Here is a 21,283-nt window from a genome sequence, read left to right on the forward strand (position 1 = left end):
TCTAATCACTCCTTGGGCTGCTTTTTATAAAGGTAGGAAACACTTCAGATGGTGAAAATGTAAGATTTGATTGTATGCCTGCACATTCACATGTTAAACCTATTGTAAACCCAACCACTAAACACAAACATAAACCAGATCAACCTCAGGAAGAATGCTAATAAATTTCAGTTTATTTTTGAAAGTTTGTTCAATTTTTGTTTCCCATCTACTATAGTGCTGTAATTTAGTTTCTTTGCTTCATTTCCTTGTTTGCTTTTTTATTTCTTGTCATTATTGTATTTCTTTGCATGTGCTACATTGTTTAACTATCTGAAATTTGGCTCACTTTCCTCCATCTCTGTGTTCATTTGTTCCATGACTACAATCCTTGATCCTTCTACTCTTTTAAGAGAAGTTTAAAACTTTATGAATGGTCTTCTGTCAAAACCATCTCTTCTGGAGGTGGTTATCCCTCTTTACTTTCCCTTTTTCTTTTTAAGCTTCTCATGGCATGTTCTTATTAATATTTTACATTACAATATTTTAAGCTCCTTTTGCATATTTTGCCAAAATCTGTACCAGTCTACCATATTACATGGATGTGTTTAGTCTTAAACGATGTATTTATTGTACATACTGCTTTCATTTTGTGTTTCCTCTTGCAGTCATACATGGATATGGCTCCTGTTAAAGTCATGTAAACAGTGTATGTGTATCAGATGACTCCTTCAGTTTAAATGTGACACTTAAGAGAAAAGCTACTCTATAAGAATTTGAAAAGATTGATTCATATTCATAAATTTTGTACTTGGTAGATACTATCTTGGTCTGGATTTGTTTTTCTGGGTTTTTTTTTTGGTAGATCTGAGCCTATGATGTGGGGAAGAGAAAAAGAAGAGAAGCCGCGCTTTTCCTAATAGAAGGGTTGAAATCCCCGTGGTTTGTCCTGTAAGAGTGCTATAAAAGTTTAGTTAAATCTTTATTTTAGTAATATCCTCTAAATTGAAGGCATTATTACACTGGAATAAGTGGATAACTTCTAGAACATGTGGGAATAAAGTACTGAATCACAGTATTCTGGATACATGGAAATTTCTGTTTCAGCCATCTAGAGCTCCTGGTTACCATCCCCATTTCAATCTCCTATTACTTGCCAACTGCACTTCTTCCTGGGGAGCACCAGTCACTAAAGACTGTATGTTTTTTCTTATTTGGTGCTTCGGAGAGACGAGCTCAACAGTGCTGCTTTTTTTTTGCCCTTGCTATGCCTCTATGAGGTTAATGTGAGTTTAGCTGAACTCAAGCCTCGGTTTATACCAGAATAAACCTTCTTCTGTAGAGAAATCCCAAATAAAGCTGAGAGAATTTTGCTGGAGGCTCTTTTTACAGAAGTGCTTGTTTAATTAACCATTAATGTAACTTATATGACTGTAAATGCAAACATGTACGGTCTTTAAAAATAGTTCTAGGAGAAATGTTTTACTTTGCAAGAGCTATCCTTAGACGTTTTGTTTTGGGATAATAAATTAACTGTGCACATGTGACATGTGACAGTGTACCTTTTCAAAGCCTGATCTAAAACAGTTTAGTTTGTGGTGCACCGGATAAACTTAACAGACAGCAGAGGCCTTCAGAATCTTTACTCTTACACGGAGGCTGTGCTGAGTTGCATACAGAGGATTGCTGTCTGACAGCTGTTCCCTTTCTCCTCCAGGAAAAGAGGTTGCACGCTGTTTTTTGTTTTTTTTTTTTTCTTCTCCCCAGATACCTTCCCCAGCAGTTCACCCCCCCACCCCTCTCAGCACCCCTTGGGAATTTCTGCCCGTTCCCTTCAGAAAAAGGGGTTGCTTTTGAACAGGTAAGACTTACGGGCTCTATGCTGGAAGGGCGGCCGAAGCAGGTGTCGGCTGGGGAGGGGGCGGCCCTGCCAGCGGGACCCCATCGGAGCGCATACCCGGAGTGACTCCCTGCCGATACGCTCCATTTAATTAACTATCAAACAACCAAGAGATTTAGCCCAGGCGGGGCGGGGGGGGCGTTGCAGGGAAGTGACTGTCACGCCAGGCTGGCGGCAGGGGCGCTGCGGGCGCCTCTGGTGGACTGAGGGGAGGCGGCTCGGCAGCAGAACTCACACACACACCCGCCACAGCTCGGTTCCCGAGAAGGGTGGGGGAAGGCGGGAGGCAGCGAGGTCGCCCCGTCTCTCTTTGCCGCCGCCGGGCGGGGGCAGCCCCGGGCGCTTCAGCCGCCGCCGCTCCCAAATGGCGGCCCGCGGAGGGGGCGGAGGCTCTATCGACAGCACGGCGCTCCGCGGCCAGGCCGAGAGGCGGGGAGGAGAAGGAGGATGGGAAAAGAAGGAGAGACAGGCGAAAGGGAAGGAGCCGAGTGCCGACGGGTCGATGGGCGGAGGATAAATGTCTCGCTGAGTGTGAGGGCGCCATTTTAGATGAGGAACGGAACGAACGGGGCTGAGAGGCACGAGAGCCTGGAGGGAGCTACCGGCACGGAGTGACATAGGTAGGAGCGGCGCCGGGCTCGGCGGGCGGCAGATGATAAGGCAGGGAACGGGGGAGAGAAGGGCTCCTTTCTCTTCGTCTCTCCCTTCCTCGGTGCTGGTGGCTGGAGCGGCGCCGGCTGCTCCCAGCGGCGGCTCAGCCCCGGGCGCAGTCAGCCGGCCGCCGCCTCGGCCGTGAGAGGAGCTAGGGTGGAGAAGGCCGGCTGCTCACCCTCTGACAGGGGCCGAGGGAGGATGGAGGGGGGGAATCGGCCGTCTCGGTACCTGCGGGTGGTGGCTCATCGCCAAGCCCTTTGCGGTCGTATCGTCTGGTGTGCGCCGCCCCCCCCCTGGCCGCCGGGGCCAGCGTTCCTGCGGCGGGGCCGCCCCGTCCGCCGCGGGGCCCGGGCGTGGGCTCCCGCCTCCGGAGGAGAGGCTGCGCGGCGGCCCGGACCCCATGCCAAAAAGCCTGGGGTATGGGAGACGGGGGGTCTGAGGCCCGTGGCGGCGGGGAGGCGTGTCGTGGCCGCTGCCTGTCATTGCCAGCGCAGAGCCCCGGGGCCGGAGCCGCCCCCCGGGGGGATGCGGGCCCAGGCGGGTGTGCCCGGTGCTGAGGCCCCTCACCGCCCGGCCCGGTGCTGCGGCAGCCAGCGGGCGGGAAGAGCATCGGGCGTCCAGGAGGGAGCGCCGGGAACGGCGACCTGCCTGGGCGGGGGGGGGATGCCCGGTGGGTGTTCCGCTTTCCCGGCCGCCCCGGGGCCCCGTTTCGCTACTGGCAGCTTTGTCCCTCCTCTGCCTCCAGTGGGGACGCCCTCACCTTTCTGTTGCTTTGATCTACTGTCTTCTGAACCGAAAACGGAAGATGCGTTTAAGTTGTATTAGTATAACTGAAAGCATTCTGCTTAGGCATTCTTCGGTTTGAGCTGCTTGCCTTTTTTTTTGAACTTAGATTCAGTTTAATAAAAGGCGTTTGAAAACTGGAGTAAGATTCTTTAGTTTTCCAGTTTCTTCTAAACGGTTACAAATTTGCCATGTGTGAATGGTGTTATTCCAGAGCCAGGGCTCACAGATTGTGCTGTTTATGGACTCTTTATCTACAGTCTGTTTGCGCAAATAACCTGCCCATGCTAACAGCAGCATACTTCTTGTCCATTGCTCATCTTGCCTACATCAGGCTAAATAATTTGCGTAAATCTTTTTTTCCTTCTTTAAGTGATGTCAGTTTAATACAGAGACCTTACCTGGAACAATGAGACCTCAAAACCAGTTGTAGTGGAATTGCTACAGCACCATGTGCATTCAGATGCAATTGTAGATTGTTGTATGTATGCAAAACAAGAAGGGTCTACAATGAAGCAAAACTGAGATTCTTCAAAAACCGAAGCTAACTTTAAAATACCTGAAAATAGTTTTGTACAAAAGACTTATTTTTAAATAGCTTTTATTGTAATGCTTCTGGAAAACTGGCCTGCAGATATTGCCTAGAGGATCACTACATTGGGTAAAACTAGGATATAATTTGAATGGACACGCTCATCCTTTAGGACATGTCTACCATGTTGGTGCAGAAGAAAAGATTAAATTGGTGAATGTGAGAGTTAATTTCAGGCAGTTGAGTTAAATTTGTTCTGTGGACACCTGTTCAGAATGGAAGTGGCTTTAATTGAGTTTGTCTTAATGAATATTTTCTGTAGGTAAACCCTAAGGCTACAATTAATCATTAAATGAGTGACTGATTAATATAGTGAGCAATTTAATTTTAGATTATTAATTCAGGTGTGAACAAGCTTGCTTGGGTTGGAGCAGTGGTGCTTTCAGAAATCTGGAATATGTTCTTCATATGGTTTGTTACCATACTTAATATCTTCAGGACTGGACAACGTATTCTGTAACGCTGCTGACTAACCTGCTTTGAAAGAGAATCTGGAAGTAGCAGAGAAAATATTTTTTTTTCCTTCCAAATAAGATAGAAAACTTTTTTTTTCAGTTGAATGCCTTTGGTGTGTACATAAAATTTTCCATTTTTTATTCTTTAATGATGACAAAGATTATTCAAATTCCATGTGAAGTTACTGCTGTCTTAGGGCCTGAACTTACTACAACTTACTAAAATAACTCATATTTTTTAAACCACAAACATGACCCACGGAAATAATTGGTCAGCACTTCTTGCTATGCTAAGTCAGCACTACTTTCTTCTGGGACATGTATTCCCCTCCTCCCCTCAGTTTGTTTGTTTGGCTCTTTCACTGTTGGGAAACCAGGAGTTGAAGAAAAAACAAGTTTCCCTTGTTTTTTGTCTTTGAAAACAAATTAAATTGAGATTGAGAGCTGTTGGTTCTAAAACTTTTGTAGGAGATGGGAACCAAAAGCTGTTAGTTCGACTTACTCACTGTGTAAGTCAGTCTAAAAATCAGTTGGTTTCAAATGCAGGAGTTGTGCTGATAAATACACTTTTGTGTTATGGATACAGAATGTTTAAAGTATTTTAATATTCCTAATAAAGTTATGAGAGCAAATGAACTAACAAAGTCTAGTTCAGAGACCCAAATACAAATCTGTTTTGATAATCTCTGCTGCAGATATACTGTCCTTCTCTTCCATGACACCTTCAGTCATTCTGTTTGACATGCTTCTGTAATACTTCTAGCACCCCTTACTTTCCCATCCTTGATATTTGCCTTACCTTTTTCTCCTCCTCCTGTCCCTCAATTCTTACCTTGCTTGTCTACCTTCCCGGCCTGCCAGCTAGGCAAGAGGGAGGGTTTTTTCTTGGTTTGGTTTTGTCACGTGGTGATGTGCTGCTGCAGCTGGCACACCAAAGGTTTGTGCTGTGGTGGCCCAGCTGATGCAGAGGCCAGGAGAACGAAGGATTCTTCCGTACTTTGGCTTCCTGTTTTCATAGCCTGTGGGGAATTTTGTATTCTTGATGCCTCTGCCTAAGTATTTAGTTGAAATAAGCTAGTATGCCCAAGAGTTGCTGGAGGAGAGGCAGGACAGCTGGGTGGCATGATTGCCTAGGAAACAAGGGTAGTGTGTTTTTGTGCAGTTGAATTTCCATGAACTTCCATGCAAATTCAGCTTGAAACAAATGAATAATTGAAATGGACCATCTTCTAAGTTAAAAATGCAGAAATTTTAGGACTGTGTAGCTGTGTGAAGAGGAATAGAAGTTGGGGTTCTATTTCTCCTAAAAACATCAAATTGCATAAGTCAAAATTCTCTTTATTTGGGGAAGTTACAAAAATAGTCAAAGCAAGATTAAAATGTGATTTAACTATAATTTTAAGCATGGTAATTTAAGCACAATTTCAGTAAGTTTCACATAAGTTTAATTTGTAAACAAGCAGATGTGTTTACATCTGCATTGTACCTATTTTGATTGATTTTGTGTAATTGCTTATGCAAAACCCTTTAGTATTTTCTGGTATGAATTACATCCGTTGTGTATTGAATCAGGTTATGGAAATATTTTGTCAGCTCTAGAAATTAATTGAAAGAGGAGTTGATATACCACTAGGAAATCAGGTAAAAATGCTAGCTTTATGGCAAATTAACAAGGTATTTTAGCAATGAGCGTGCATTAGCTCATGAGTTTTGAGACAGCATGAAGTAGATGCAACTTATTCTGCATGGGTAAACCAGATATGTATTTAGTGATCCTAGTTTTTCTGAAAAGAAAGTCTGTTTTGGACAATGTTCTGTCAGTAATTCTCAGTGCCTGGTTGGCTCTTGCTGCATATGCTATTTTTTTTATAAACAATTTTGCTTTGAAAAACAGCTGGTGCACCTTTATTCCTTTTGTGACTTGAATATTGCGTTTATACTATAAATGTAATCTGTTTCACACTAAGTTGATTTTATTGCAGCAGTGTGTACTGACCTTTTACAGTTTAATAGAATATGGTCATCTTGTGTACTGAAATGCTGCAATGCATACAGTAGATGAGGATAAACAAAGCGCTGTTCTTGAGTCATTTGTAAATGAGTAAAGCATTTTCGTGGTAGACAGCAGAGTCAAGGATTATAGCTGATAATAAATAGAATGTCTACGTGAGTATCCTTTTTTTTAGGGTTTTAAGCAACATAGTCAATATGATTGAATTAAATTTTCCAGAGGTTTTTCCTTGCTTATGGGGAATGACAAGCATTTTAGATTTTAACGTAGAAAAAGTCTGGATTTCTGTAGAACAATACGGTGGCAAATGCAGGTCATTGGATTTGTTGGCAGTTGCAGGTGTGTATGTTCTGCCAGTTCTCCTATGCATGTTCCAAATGTATCCTGCACACTTGCATAAATGAAACAGAGCAGTAGCACAGTTACATCAAAGCTGATTGGTTTTAACATGAAGTAGAAGAGTTGTAGAATTGCCTTGCAAATAATCTGTGTATGTGGTGAGTATGTGACTCTGCCTTGTTTTCTTTGCACTATCTGAAAATCTGCAGATGGGACCTGTATCTCCAGCTCTTCTGATACAAGCCCCTTTTTATGTTGTTGTTTTTCTCAGTTTCGTTGCTCTCTGGAATCATTTCACTCGCTGTGTTGTGGCTCTGCAGATGTTGATTCTGGTAGTGCTGCCTATTTTCTTAGTAATGCATTACATTGCTTCATTTCAGATTTCAGCTTACGTTGCGTACTTGCTATTGGTTTGACCCTAAAATATTTAATTTCTGACAAACAGCTGACAAAAGGGTGTTAATTAATATTGCATTCCAATTGAAATACGTAGTATCGGTTAAGAGCAGTTGAGACATCTTTATATTTTTAGTTCACAAGCTAGAGGGAGGTTGCTTCACTAACTTGCAGCTGGGTGTGGCATGGGGTTAACCATATTAATTAAAGCTGGCTCAGAGGTTTAGACTTTAGAAAATGGCTCAGAGCCCCCATTATAGTCTTCTGTTACATAAATTTTTTCCCTATAGAACAAGCTAGGGTTTTGAAAATGAATGTTTTAGGAACACCTAGCTGGAGGAGAGACTAGCAAGAGGGAGACGCAAGGTAGAGGGCAAATAGAAGATAGATGTCTTTAATGCCTTTATACTTTTGCAGGGCTAACGTTTAGGTATATACTGAGAAACTTTAATATATGACTAATCTTCCTTTTTAGTTTTCTGTAATGTCTTTTATTTTGCTAGTGGTTTGCTTCAAGTATATGTCCCTGTCAATTCTATCAGTAATTTCAGCTAGTTTTTGCATATTCCACTTTCTTCTATTCTCAGTGTTTGCTGGAAGTCTGGTCGTGCTTTCAGTATTTTCTAGGGTGGTCTTTTTGGTCTGTTAGCATACCACAAGAGGCACTGCTTTCTCTTTCTTCTCTTACAACCTGTGGAAGAGATGAAGTGTCTTCCCCACTGTGACTGCTTGTTGGACAACCAAGTAATTTATCATCCTTTTTACTCTAAAATTTTCCCTGTGTAGATGAAACCATGTGGGAGATTTTACATCAGAGTTTCTTGGTGAAACTGAAGGAGGTATAGTGAAACGTGAAGATACGTGTACTCCCTTTCATTTGCATGGAATTGTCACAGAAATGTGGGAACAGATAGGGATAGTCCTACAAAGTAATAAGGCAAATGTAGGGAGGACCATTAGACTGGAAGCTTCAATGGTGGCAGTGTTGCTGGGAAGAAGAAACACTAGTTTATAAAAACGCTAGTTATGTTATTCCCAAGTGATTGTGATAGAAAATAAAATATTTTTATAAATTTCTGGTAAAAGAAACAAGGTAGATTTTAATTCCACTGAAGGTGGGGGTGAAAGAGCCTGCAATTACTTCTCTAGCTTCCAGTTGAAAAGATGGATTTGATATATAGTAACAACTAGACTTTTTTGTTTTTAAACATTGTTTTAGAAATGTTCTTCTAAGTTTCACTCTAAGTTGATCCTATTTATGACGTAGGCTATGACTTCAATTTTAGGTTCCATAATATAAAAGCTTTTTTTAGAATTCTGGAAGTTCAGAATTTACCTGGCAATTGTTAATGCCAAGATTAATGTCAGGTAAATATTTTTCTTATTTTTAATAATTTCTGATAGAATTTGAATTCCTTTGGGTCTAATCTATTTCATAAGTCCATTAAAATACTTTTTTTAAAATCAGTTCTATATCTGGGCACATCTTTGTAATTTTATGAGTTCTTTTTGTAAAACCTGTATTAAAACCCATGCATTAAGCATGACAAATGTGTCTAAAATCTGTGTGCTTTTGAGTTTGCATGAGACCTGTGTATATTTCTTCGTACGGGCACACAGTACTGGGCCCAACGTGTGCAAATAAGAAACATTTTTGATTATGGCAGCACTTTCCAACTTAGAGTTAAATATGTTTATCATAGTATAGTTTTTCTTAGACTGAGGGGAAAAAATGTAATAGTAACTGTGCAAGCTAAGTGACATCCTGCTGTTTTATAGCTTGGTTTTCCCTCCCCATCTGCCTCTCCAATAACTTTTGGAAACCATGTCCAATCAATACTGATCTGTAGGCATGAGCAGGCAGAAACCTGCTTGTGGTGTTGAAGATGGGAGGATACTGGTTTCCCTTGTACCTAATTAGAAAGCTAAGCAATTTCAGTCATCTGTAAGTCAAGCTGCTGGCTAAGGAGCATGAATTTCTTCTAGCAAAACAACATTTCTATCTCTGTTTGATCACTGGTCTAGCAGTTTTAAACATTCATATTGTGGTGGTTGTTATCTTTATGTAGAAACATGGAAAAAAAGCCCATCTAGAGTTCAGGTGCTAGGGAGTGGTTGTTCCAGGGTGGTTGGACCTGCGGGGGTGTGTCTGCAGAAATGGGCCAAAGCAGGTTAATTGGAGGATGGCACATGCGTGGCTGCAAGAGTGTAGTAACTTAAGTAGCTTCCAGTGTGTGTTGCAGCCAAAATAAACAACAAAGTGTGCAAGCCTCTAATTTTATGCTGACATTTAACAAAAAATAAAGTGTATTCTGAATTACATCATTCATCTATGTTAAGTGCTTTAGAAGGAAATATAAAGCTTACAGAGGCAATAACAGCATGCTGAAATAAAGTGGTCATGTCAGAGTGATACAGTGGATTGATTTCAGCTGGAAGTGAGTTCCAAAGCTTACTGTTAGATTTCTCAAACCTTTTAAGTTGACTGTGTAACTTGTTCACTGGCAATCAAGAGGTTATAAAAAGAGAGCCAGCTGATGTTGCAATCTAAGCACTGGGCATATAGTGGAAAGACTCTCCTTTGGCATGTCCACTCGTGCTATTTTTACCTATTCCAGTAAGATCTGCCCTTGTGATGTTGAATTACAGGACAATACCTGGAACTATTTTGCTTTACAGAAGTGCTGTATGCTCTGAAGAAAACTTTCAGTAAAACTATCAGAGTGAGACTAATGTTGTCTTACACTAGAAAATATTTTTCCTTATGTCACCACAAATAATACTGCTGCTGTAACTGTAAGATATTCTTTCACTTCTGTCTGCATATTTTATGTCTGGCAGAGGGTTTTTTAAAATTTTGGTTTCCTTTGTATATTGAGTGTTTTGTCTTTCTGAGTTTCTCATGTGGAGACTTTAAATAGGCAATGTGATTTTTAAAGACAGGGAATTAACAGTGTAGCCCAGTAATAAGTGTAGTAGGAAGTTTTTGTCATAACTTCTAAAACGCCTAGTGGGTTTTGATTAAATTTTAAGCTGATGATTCCTTCACACAATAGAAAATGAATTTAATATTTTTTTCTGGGAACAGGTTTTCAGCATAGGCAGTGACAGAGTGGTGTATCTGCCAAACTGATTGTAGTGAAAACTGGAGGAAACAGCAAGAATGCCATAACAGTGTAATGCTGGGGCTCAGTTGTGGAAGTATCACAGATAGGGTATCACATATGCAGATGTATGACCATCTGAATCACAGTACTGAAATGTCTAATGTTTGTGATTACCTGATCTTACATACAGTGTTGTCCAGGTGCATTTTCTAAAACATTCAGCATGTAGTTCAAAAGTGACTTGACAACACTGAAACATAAACCAATCGTTTTAAAACGCTGTTTCAAAATTTTGTTCTGGCTATTTGTGCAATTAGGTGTATATTTGTAGCAGAATTTTTAAGTTCTTAAAAGCAGTGGTTTGATGCCGAAGTATGATCAGTGATTGACTTGTGCGAGTTCAGTGTTCCTCCTACAGAACACCTGCTTCCCTTGCTCCTTCTCCACTGTGAAGTGTCTCAAGTGGAAATCCTGCAAGAAGGCAAACTTCCTCCAGTATAGGGTTGTTTTCTTTTCCCTTGGCATTGCCATTGTCTTAGGTGAACAATTCTACTTCTCAGGTTTAACTGAATCTCACATCTGCAATAACAGCTGGTATTTTTGTCAAATCGCTTGCTTCTCAAACCCTCCTTGTTGCCAGTTCTGTTAGCAAATGTTCTTACTGATTTTTGGTTTTCATGTACCTCTTATCTGTCAAGAAAAATACATTACTTTTTACTCCCTTACAGCTATTACTTTGGTTGCAGGTAGGAATATTGTACTTACTTCTTCAACCCATCAGACTGGTTTTATGCTATGCCTTCTCTTCTTGAAAAAGGAATCTCATCTACGAATCTTGTGGCTGATTTTAAAATAAAAGTGCTTTAGGCTTTCAGTCAGTAAAACCTCTTCCCTGCCACACTCATTTTCTCTCTTCTCTTTCATCTAACATTATCTGTCATACTGACTGGACTAATTTTCTCAAAGTTTGTCTCGGATTCTTTTCAGCTCAGATTTTAGCTCTTGTTTTCCTCAGGAACTAGTCTTGACCTCTTAGCTAAATGTGAGGATCATAACTGTATCCTTGTTTTTATCAGTTTGCTAATTTTCAACCTAGCTACTTCAAAAAAAAACCAAAAAACCCAACACTTCCCCCTTATGCCCCCATGCCCGTATTGGCTTGTATGAGGATGTCTTTCTCTGGTCCTCTGCTGCTTCTTGTGGTTCTTACGGTGTTTTTGATCTTCCCTGTTTTTCTCTGCTTCTGGCCCCCGCCTATTTTCTGGTCACATCGCTTTCCACACCTTATTCCTCTAATGTAATTTGTTAAAAATAAACAAACACCACCACCTCTACCTTGATTCAGTGTGGATTATTTCCTAAATATGTCATTATTGCTGACTGGTTGTCTTCTGTTAGGATTAAAGACCTCAGCTTTTCCTCTGGTGTGCGGAAGATAGCATTCCTTCCTCCCTTCTCCCCAATCTCCCTGCTTATCTTTTTCCTTGATGGAAACAATATTCACAATATTTTGTATGGCACAGTCCTAAATGTTTGCTGCAGAGAGGTATGCAAGTCAGTAAGCAGGATAAACATACAGTTCAGACTGTAAGTAGGTTTTAGTTTTAAAATTACTAAGGGGATCAAGGTGGAGATCCCAAATCATTCTTCTGGTTTCTTGTTAGTCTTTGGGAGTTTGCTGTCTTGGGTAAAATCACTACAGCTTCCCCGCTGCCGCCTGCTCTATCCAGGAGAGACAATACTTCTAACCAAAAGTGAGCTAGCAATGTAAGATGTCGTCTTGATTTTTTTAATGGGTATTTTCTTGTATTTCATATAAAGACAGACTTGAGGAAGCTGGGACTAGTCAGCCTGGAGAAGAGAAAACTTTCTGGGGGATCTTATCCATGTGTATGAATACACTGATGGGAGGGAATTGAAGAGGAGGACACCAGACTTCTCACTAGTGCCCAGTGACAGCACAGGGGTCAGTGAGCACAAATTAAAATGCATGAATCTCCAACTGAACATGAGAAAAAACTTTTTTTTTTTTTACTGTGAGGGTGGTCAAACACTGGAACAGGTTGCACAGAGAGGCTGTGGGGTGTGTATTTGTGGAGATGCTGAAAACCCAGCTGCTGTGGTCCTGGGCAGCCTGCTGTAGCTGATCCTGCTTGAGGAGGGGTTTCAGCTAAATGATCTCAAGACATCCCTTCCAGCCTCAATGTCTGTGATGGTGTTGCGTCTGTGCCTTCTCTAATCGTCTCTGCATGGGATTGTTTTTGGAATTGCTAATTAGGATAGGAACTTTGGGTAAGAAAGCATTTTACCATTCACTATCTAGTGAATATTTTTGTGCATTTGACTTGCATGTCTGTTTTTAATCTGAGCATCCAGTCTTTTAATCAAGACTTCTTCAGCTTCCCTAGGAATTCTTGCAGTTAATGCTTATATGCAAGATACAGATAGCCTTCAGAGACTTAACTTCTTATTACTTTTTTTTTTTGATCCAAGATTTGTCATAACATTTGTGAGTCAGCAAGGTGTTTCTACTTTAAGTAAGGAACTGGTATCTGAGAAGAAAGTATTCAACTCGTTAATTTTTACTTCAGTGAGTTTTTAAGCTGTAAAATCTTCATGATGTTCTTGTATTAGAATGAGATTATTTTGAGCTGGGATAGCATTTTGTTGTCATGCAGTCTGGCTTTACACAGTGTGTTTCATTACACTGAAATGTTGCATAAAACAATGAAAGGCTAGAAGGCCCTGAAAACTCTAACAGTAAAAGGATGATAAGTTGACTTTACTATTGATGTAATTCACAAAATAAATTTTTATTAACTTGCTATGAGGTGCATGTATATAAGTTTGTGAAAATAGTAAATATCTTCTATTTTTGTGTTACCTTCCACAGATGATGTACTTCATTCTTTTGTCATAAGGCTTCATTTGATTAAAGGACAACTAAAGGTATAAATAACTTTCTCTGATTATCTTTCCCTTCCTCCTTACCCTGCCCCATTCCTTCTGCCAAGGTCCCTGGGTCTTTCATGGGGGAAGGGACACTTACCACAGCAGAGCTCTGTTCCTTCACTGCTACTAAAATGTGCTTTTTTTTTTTTGAGAAATTCCACAAAATTGATATGATGCCTACAGTTGTTTCAGTGTTTGCTTTATCAGAAGTGTATGTTTAACTTAAGCTCCTACTTCAGTCAGTCTGCATGGATATTTACTTTGCAGGGGGAAAGCCCCTCCTCAGTTTAGAACTTAAGATCTTTGTTTGCCTGTCTTCTCCAAATAGCATTTGCCTTTCCATGCAACTACAGATCTGTTTTGAATAATCCATACATAATGTCTGTGACATTATCTTACAATAATGTTTCTTTTTTTCTTCTCTGACATTGTACCTCTGAAACAAAACGTCTATTATGGCACTTTGTAAAATAAATAAAAACCCACCCAATCCAGAACTGTAATTTCATGGGCTTATTTGGTAAGATAATGTGAGATAGAGTTAAAATGGAGTATGATTTCTTTTTGGAGGCACTCAAGACAATAAATGTTTGACATAGTCTAAGTCATACTGCTTGTATACAATCTGTAATTTCTAATTACATTCAGTTTTTATTTCCTATTTTATGCAGGCTTCTTTATAAATACCAGTGCATAGGAAACAATAAAATAATTAGTGGAGCTCTCCAGGCAGTTTGTAACTAAAATACTCAAGTAGTATCGTGTTAGATTTAGTTCATATTGCAGAAACATGTGATCAACTATTCCCAGGTGCACTTTATTATAAAATATAAGTGAGAATCATTTTTTCTGTCTTCTTGCAGAAAAATATCTCAAGGTCCCTTCCAAACATTTCTTTGTTTCTTGGTGCTATTGCCCCTGTTCCCTCCTACCCCCCAACCCCCAGTCTGTACATTGTTTCCATGCCCAGGCTCTTAGAATTGCAGAATTGATTTCCCAGTGGCACTGCTGGTTCTGGCACCGAGCCCACATTTAATAAACTAAATTTATTAGTCTGAAGCTGCCCTGAGTGAATGCACAGAACACCAAACTCTTGATTTAGCTGGATCACTACATGCTATCTGGCTAACTGTACAGGTCATCTAGCATTGTCTGGTATTTTGCAATGATATTTTAACAGTAACTGTAGTATGTCTGAACTGTACAGTTAGCCTGCATAACTGGCAGCTCCCATCAGTTACTTGAATAACCTAATCTTGGGCTGTGTTCCTCTTCAGCAAAACTGAAGTTGGTTTAAACATATCAACTGAAGTTGATCTGTTCTGAGTGGTGGTGTCCTCAGTATTACTTCATTTACTATGTGCAACTGGCGGAGGACAGAGCCAGTAATTCTTTGTGCTGGGATTCTCAGTCACTTTTGTTTAATCCTTGAAAACTTGTGTGGGAAGGGCATTTTGTGGATTGCTGACATTTGAGTAACTTTATCCTTGCTTGTAAAGTGGATGAGTTCCAGGCAACTAAACACAGTTTGGGGCTTTCATCTGTACTTGAAACTATTCAAGCATGAGCAAGTTCAGAATGCAAATAGGCACGTGTGTTGGAATGTATGTACAGTTGATAGAAAGACTTGGGAGGGAAAAAAATGCTTGTCCAAAATGTCTCGCCTGTGTAATGTCAGTACACACGTAAACTCATAGCTCCACTTATGCAGTGCAAGATCCGCTTTAAAGATTTGTCTTTATAAATCTTTGGAGGATTCTGCTATGAAGAATTTAAAATTATGGTGAAGAAACAAGCAGTCTGACAAGAGTGTCGTATAATATGATTCTGATACAATCAGCTGTAAGAAAGCAGTGTTCAGTATGCTTTTTATTTTTAGTAATGTATCTGAATTTACCAAATTAAAAAACGAGGATGTCTTAAATATCCCTTCAGCTTTAATAGTCTTCATAATGTTAAATATTGAGAGGTGGTCACTCAATGTGTTCTATCAATTTTGATTGTAAGATAAAAATTATAATAAAAGTAGCGGTTTTACCCCATGATGGTAGAGTTCTTTTGCTTTGTTAGCAAAACTCGTACAAAATGTATGTGCAAAATTTTTGTACTTCCTTTGCGTGCCTTTTCCTTTCACAGATGTTGTAGTAGGAATTTTATAATTTTTTGTGAATTTATATAAATCGACAATAATTCACTAAAATTTTACAAAGTTCTGACTGAGTGCTTGGAAATACCTGCTGCATTTTTCTTTTTACTTGGGTTTGCTTTTTTGCTTTGGGAAAAGGAAGGATTTGGATTCTGTATCCCGTTGCTCTTTTAGATACAAGCAGAGCATTCTGTGCTTCTGTTTCTGTGATGAGGGAATTGAGGTTTTGTAGGGAAACTTCTAGAGCTCTGCATTGATAGAAATTTCATGTGGAAAGAAAAGGGTGACTGACTCAGGAATGGTCCAGGGGGAAGGGACAAACCAAACGGATCTTCCTAAAAATTGGCTAGGAAAAGTAGCCTGCAGCTGCTCTAATCAACAGAGAGCAGGCACAGAACAGCCAAAGGTGCAGATAGTTTTGGTGACAAATACCTACTAACCAGAGCGCAAAGTACAGCCAAATGGTATGACTTGGTTTATGCTTACTAACCAAAGTTTTACTGTGAAAGTTACTCTTAAATACAGAAAGGGATTAATCTTGCAAAGGATTAATCAATCTGAAAGTGTGCCAGACTGAGAATTGTATTCCTTGTGCTCTCCTTTCCATAGAGCCCAATTACTGGAAAATCAATGTTAATTTTTCCTTAAATACTTCAAAGTTACATTAGCAGCATAATGGTTGGAGTAATAACTAAGAACTGAATGGTTCAGAGAAATAGAGAAAAAGGTGACAAAAGATACTTTCAAGATCAGGATAACTGAGGCAGAAATTAGGTGTAATCTTTCAGTGTTGATTTTTGTTTGTTTTCCCTCCTGCCCCTGAACAATAGCATTCCCTCCTGTTAATTTTTTTTTCTCAGTTCTGTTGGAGGGAGCTAGCTTTTTGGCATTGATCTCTCAAAATGGACATTCGAAGGAAAAACTGCAGCCTTGTAGATGTATGAGAAATCTGCTTGGGTTGTTAGACTGAATCTAACTCATGCCCTGTGTTTACGTTTACATTTACATTGATCACAGCTTTATTAATATAGAAATGGGTCCATATTTGTATTATACTGCTATGAAAAGCTACTTTTAAAAAATACTGTTATATGTCACAATAGATGTGTTTGGTGTGGTTTCCTTTTTTTCCCCAGACAACGGGTCACCCATGCAATATTAAATTAATTGAGAATTACTGTATGGGAGGGGAACTGAGAAAAGGCCACAGTTAAATGTATTATTGGTCGTCTTGTGTTGGAGATGAAAACTTCTTTTATAAGCAACGTTTGAAGCTTATTTTCCAACAAAAGTGTTCATTTTGGAAAGGATTCTGGGTTTTCTTCTGTGGTGTTTTGCCTTTGTATTTCATTAAACATGAGTGTGGCTGTTAATTGTTCATGTGGATAAAAATGGCAGCATGTGTGTGTCGGGAGGGGGAACTGTATGTATATTTTCTTCAAAAGCTTTGGTGTTTGCTTCAGAAATAAAGGAAATACTATAGAGTTTAGGTGCCTTGCTGAGAGGAATTTAGCTTTGTATCCTGCAAACTTTCCAGGCTTTGTCCTTACCAGTTTCAGCATTCCTTAGGGAGATAGACTGAAATTTTTAACAGTTCAGACAAAATGCTTTTTGCTAGTCGTGGAAAAAGTTAAAGTAACTTAAAATATCTTTTGGATATGAATGAATGATATGAGTGTATAATCTGAGTGGGTAGGAGTGAATGATCTGTAGGAATTTGTTACTGTCAGGTGTGCGCATTGCGCAGCTATTTTGTGCATTTGGTTTTAATGTTTGTTCAAGTGAGTAACACTCAAAATCTGTAATTTATGCAAAAAGTACTAATTTAAAATGTGGTCTTGGTCACAGTGCGCAGTATAACTCTGGGAGGTGGAGGAATAGGGTGAGATTCTTTTTTTTTTCCCTGGTCAGATTGAACGTTTAAGATGAAACAAGTCAGTATCAGTTTCCTAGCAGTACTGGATCTACAAGAGGACTGATATGGTCATACTTTAATATCTTAAGCTGTTTTTTGAATGCTGCTGTTGTAGTTTTTCAGTTGTAGCCAGGCTGTTTGAAGTAATGTTCATGAAAGTGAAGAGTTGCAGGAAGAAAAACTCTAGAAAGGTACATGAAAATATTCAGCTGGCAATGGATTATTTGAGCATGGTGTAAACATAAATCTAATATCTGGTAATGGTTATGTTTCAGAAACATGCTTGTAACTCAGTTAAAGGAAGAAAAAATAGTTTTTCTGGAAGAGACAAACTAAGAATTTATGAAGCTATTGTTGTAAAATCTTTCCTCCTCTATTTTAAATTAAATTTCTCTTTAGAGCATGTCAGACATCTTGTCAATGGAGTGAATTGGTGTGGTTGGGAGAATTGGAGAAAATGAATTTAATTTCATTAAAAATGGCTTTCATCAAATGTTGGTTGGAGCAAAAGACCCCAAAATGAATAAACAAATCAACGCTAGGGCACAGATTCCAGGGCAGTCAATGGTAACCTATGCTGTGCACATCTTATCTGTTAAGGTGGCCAGAAATGCAACTAACCTGTGTCCTGTGAAATAGTGTCTGTTGTCTTCTGTTTTGCTTGCTTCTGTGTTTGATGTACCAACTAGAAATCGTGTACATATGTGCAATATTATGTTGTGTGATTACTTTTTTTTCAGTTCAAAGCTGGTCAAGTAGTTGCCATGCTAATTCTCTTACCTCATAGCTATGTATGCAGTGAGTTGTTTGAGTTCAAAGTGGATGTTTTTGCATATATTCATACAAATTTTTTAAGCTAGCTCTCTTTACACTAGAGGGCAAAGGGAGAGGTGTAAATCATTGATAAATTACTACTTAGGAAGCAGATATTCTTCCGTGATAATAATTTGAAATAAGAACAGTTACGAGGTTTGAGAGTGAATGTATCTGGTGGCTGCCCGTGCAGTATCAAAATCGAAGTCTTCTTGGCCTGAGTGAAGAGGTATTTCTGAGGAGCTAGAGCCTTCTATCATCCCACATGAGGGTTGCAAAAGTCAGCAGCAGGACAATTGATTAGTGCTGTTTCTTCAACAGGCCCCACCGTAGCAACCACATGCCCTGTACCATGAATGCTGAGAGCAGGTTAGCAACTTATCACGGATTCCCTGTCTCTCCCCAGGAGACTGCAAATATCTTCTAAACTTCCTGTTCTTCTCCCCTACCCCTCTACCCTTAGGCCACTTGCATGTCTGTCCACTCAAGGCCAAATCTGAGCCAAGTTCTCATCATCTTCCTTCAGTGGTGACTCCTTGGAGTGTGTGAGTAGAACTGATAGCCTTCAGTTTAGGCAGGAAGGAGAGCTAAGGAATGGCATGTTTTAAATTTGCCTGCTGAGGTGAGGAGGTACTTTTCATTTTCTAAAAAATGACCTCTCCACATCTGTGAGTGAACCCAAGCTGCCAGGGACACAGTCGTCAGCTGCAGCCAGAAAGATGGCAAAAATGCACTGGTGAAGCATGGTGAAAAGAGAGTAGGGTATTGGTGGGAGAGAGGATTGTGACAAACATACACAGTCCTGAGAATGTCCAGAACTTGCTTGAGGCAAAGATCCTAGGAAACAGAAGGATGCAAGTGCATATTCAAAGATAAACCTGACATTTGTATTGTACAGAAGGCTGATAGCAGTTGCTGTCTTTGTTTTTTCTGAGTGTGCGTACAACAACCTCAAAATGTGTTTCTGTGATCTTCTCTAGTAGGCTGTTCTACATGCAGACCTGCAGTAGGCCTTTCATATTTGGATGAGAGAACACCCTTGGAGAAAGGAATTACCCTTTTTGGTATGAAACCTAGCTTTTGTCAAGGTGTGAGTTTGAATTTTTTGTCATTTCCTGTTTTCTCTTGAATTTTTCAGGAAATGTTGGCAGCATATCAAAATATTAAATATAAAGGCTGTATCATTAGGGTGCTGTCAGCTGATGTCAGCAGTGACAACAAAGAGGTTTTGATGGTTGCCCCACTATTACTTATCTCAACTTGCTCAGCAGAGAAATCCATTGAGGTCCACTTCCTCTTTTGTCTCATGTATTACCTGGAATGGTGAAATAAAGTAGGGTTCCCCATAGTGAGTAAGTTAAGAAGAGGAAAGAGAACAAGCTGTCTGTGTTTCATCTTACTGTTCTTGTCTAACAGTTTATCTCCACTCTTTTTATTGTTACCATCTAACTAGTTACTCTTTTAGCTGTCCATATGCATAATACGGTTGTTGCAACTGTACAGAACTTCTTTTTCACCTTTCTGATTCCTGATAGTAGGGCAATGCACATGAATTGCAAGACTGTTGTACTTGTTTGTGGTTGCTGAACTCAGTTGTACTCCTCAATTTTATCTCCCCTCCCCCCTCCTTCTTTCAGAATGTCTGTGTCCTATTAGATTTCGATTGGGTATTGAGTTTTAAATCTTCAAAAGTTCAAAATATTTAAACATCAGTAACAACTGGTCCTGCACAGCTGTTAGCTTTGATGCAGAAATGACAACGATTTTCAGGAGGGAAGGGGAGGATATGTATGTTGTCATTATATACCTTGTCAGTGAAAGAAATGTCCATGAACTGACTGAAAGATCCCTTTGTAGCAGAGAGTGTAATAAGAGGCCTAGAGCTCTGCTGCAGAGTTTGCTTGCGATGGTAGGTGCTTCATATAAACCAAACCCTTTTCTTTAAGGTTGTAGTTAAACATTTCCTTAGCTACTAGTCAGATCTGGGTTTAGGTCTGTAGCGATCTTAAATACTTATAAATCCAGCTAAAGATATTGAGTTGTGCTGTGAGTGAAAACACTCTGAAATTTAAAGTTTATCCTCTGGGCATCCCAAAATGGACTCTTAACACTAGTGGAGTGTGTGGGGGTGTTTTTTGGGTTGGTTGTTTTTTCTTTAAATTCCATTACTTCAGCTCTTCAATGGTAACAAACACTGTCCTCTTTTCTCTGACATAAGCATGTGAATGTTTGGAATAAGAGGAGCTCCTTTTTTTTGAGGATTCAACAAAGGAGGTACAGGACGGCACATGAAATGAGACTTTAATAGATACTGTTAAGTGTTCAGTAAAGGAGTGTTTGGTATTATGTAGGTCTTTCAGTATAAGTCTTTCCTGTGCCATAAGGGACAGAGTTAGGGTTGCTTGCAAGACCTTTATTTTGGCATTTTCTGAGTGATTTGCTTTTTGACTTTGCAGCTTTAATATGACTTTTTTTCATCTTTTGTAGAGGTGATCAGGAATGTAGGTGGTGTGCACAATCACTGAAGATTAATTTGGAAACAATCTACTAACATGGCAAAAGATGTGTACTTACACTGTGTAGTTCTGAACATCAGTTTCACAGATGTTTATAGAAGGATGCCGTTTTAGGGAGGAAATAAACTACTGTGCTTATTTTCACTGTTCTTTTTTCTTTTTGAAAGCTTGATAATGAATCTGGCTACTTGGAAACTTTCACTGCTCAAAACTGTGTCAGACTTTGTTTTTGCTTAGTTTTGAATAAGATCCATTGAAGTTGTGGTAGCTGGGGGGAAAAATACACTGATACCTTTCTTTGTCCCTGAGTGTGTGAAAATAGTACTGTGTGCTGATTTGAAAGGGTGCAGGGAGGTTGTTTGTGTTATGCTGAAATGTAACTGAGCACAGTAGTGGTGGTGAGATGTTAGAATTTTTTGTCTATTTCATGCTATGTAAATTGTGATACTACTAAAATGTTATGTATTTCATTGTACACTAACAGTATTAAACTTGCTACCCTTTTAGAAAAATAACCAACAAACCAACAACCAAACCCCCCTCCCTCCCTCACCCCCCCCCAAAAAAAAAAAAAGCCAACCCCAAACCAAAGCCCTGAAATCGCTGATAAAAGTAGATTTTCCTCAATTAATGCTTTTTATTTATGACTTCTGTCGGGTGTCTTTTTCTTAACAGTACTTAACAGTACAGTCTGTGCTAACACTTACATGCCACATCTGTCTTAT

General features: G+C 39.8%; 1 protein-coding gene across 8 annotated transcripts in view; it reads left to right on the forward strand.

The window, feature by feature from the left end:
• Nucleotides 1-2,088: 2,088 nt before the first annotated feature.
• RAF1 (Raf-1 proto-oncogene, serine/threonine kinase) overlaps nt 2,089-21,283 on the forward strand; it is a 45,583-nt gene continuing 26,388 nt past the window's right edge. For 3 of the 8 annotated variants that reach the window (XM_075096708.1, XM_075096712.1, XM_075096714.1), the window contains exon 1: nt 2,363-2,499. The gene's annotated coding sequence lies outside the window, so the exon portion shown is untranslated. Of the gene's footprint in view, nt 2,500-13,109; nt 13,166-21,283 lie in introns of all 8 variants that reach the window. The other 5 variants (XM_075096711.1, XM_075096713.1, XM_075096709.1 and 2 more) reach the window with 4 other exon arrangements.

Source organism: Phalacrocorax aristotelis, chromosome 6 (genome assembly GCF_949628215.1).
Source record: "Phalacrocorax aristotelis chromosome 6, bGulAri2.1, whole genome shotgun sequence".
Classification (NCBI taxonomy): Eukaryota; Metazoa; Chordata; class Aves; order Suliformes; family Phalacrocoracidae; genus Phalacrocorax; species Phalacrocorax aristotelis.